This window comes from Lactuca virosa, chromosome 8 (genome assembly GCF_052849685.1).
Source record: "Lactuca virosa cultivar CGN04683 chromosome 8, Lactuca_virosa_CGN04683_v6, whole genome shotgun sequence".
Taxonomy (NCBI): Eukaryota; Viridiplantae; Streptophyta; class Magnoliopsida; order Asterales; family Asteraceae; genus Lactuca; species Lactuca virosa.
In genome coordinates, this window is record NC_136433.1 from 143837512 (window position 1) to 143838772 (window position 1261).

Consider the following 1261-nt stretch of genomic DNA (forward strand, 5'->3'; position numbering starts at 1 on the left):
CAAGAATGTATTTCTTATGATGAAGGCTTTCTACAGTGGATGGTCCACAAAGATCAATGTGTAGAAGTTCCAATGGTTCCGAGATGGACTTTTCTATGATAACAGGATGACCCATCTTTGATTGCTTACCACACTCACACACAGCATATAAATGATCATTTTCGAACTTGAGAAGAGGTAAACCTCTTACCATTTCGCCTAATACAAGATCATTCATGTACCGAAAATTCAGATGGGCGAGCCTTCGGTGCCATAACCAACTGACTTCAGGAACAGCTTTGGAGAGAAGGCGGAGTTGTGGTTTGCCAATAATCATGTTGATGTCAAGTGGGTACATGTTTTTGTTGCGAAGTGACTTTATCAAATATTATTTTCGGTCTTCAGTCATCACATAGCTACACTTCTTGCAAAATTCCACACGACGACTTGAGTCAGTGAGCTGAGCAACACTTATCAAGTTATGTTTCAAATCAGCTACATAAGCAACTTGTGAAATAGAGAAGTTTCCATTGGTGAGAGTTCCATAACCACGAATTTGAGAATTGGAGTTGTTGCCATATGTCACGTAACCAACATTTGGAGAAAGCTTTAAATCTCGCAGAAAATCCTTCTGCCCCGTCATGTGCATGGAGCAAGCACTATCAATATACCATATTGTTTCTTGCTCCGATGCACAAAGTGCCTGCAAAATTAGTGAGCAATGGAGTTTTTAGGCTCCGAGTTAGACTTTGGGACGTAGGCATGGGCTTTGGACTTTCATTGTGACTTAGGAACAACTTTGTGTTTCTGGGTGATATTCCTGGAATTCTTTGGAAACAGACAGAATGCTAATGTCTTTTCATCTATCCAGTAGTCATATTCAATTACTTGTGGGTTCGGAGCTGACTTCTTCAGACCTTTGACATCCGGAGGATTGGTAATTTTTGTTACCTCCGGAATTGGTGTTTTATTGACAGATGTTTTGACTTTCCACACAAGATTTTTCTTTGAAGATTTTGAAACAGTGGTTGTTTTTGTACTTGTGGATTTGTTTGATGACACATTGTTTCTTGAAATTCTAGGTTTAAAAATTGTGCCATCAGACTTTGCAATAAAGACAGATGAAACATTTCGAGGTGCCGGTGAAGTATTTCGGATGGTTTTGACATTGACATGAGCTTGAGGTGAATTGGAACTAAGGACTTCCTTAGGTTCCGGACGAGCAAGAGGTTCGGATGGTCTTTTTAGGATCCTAGTGGGAACAAAAGAATTTTGACTATGA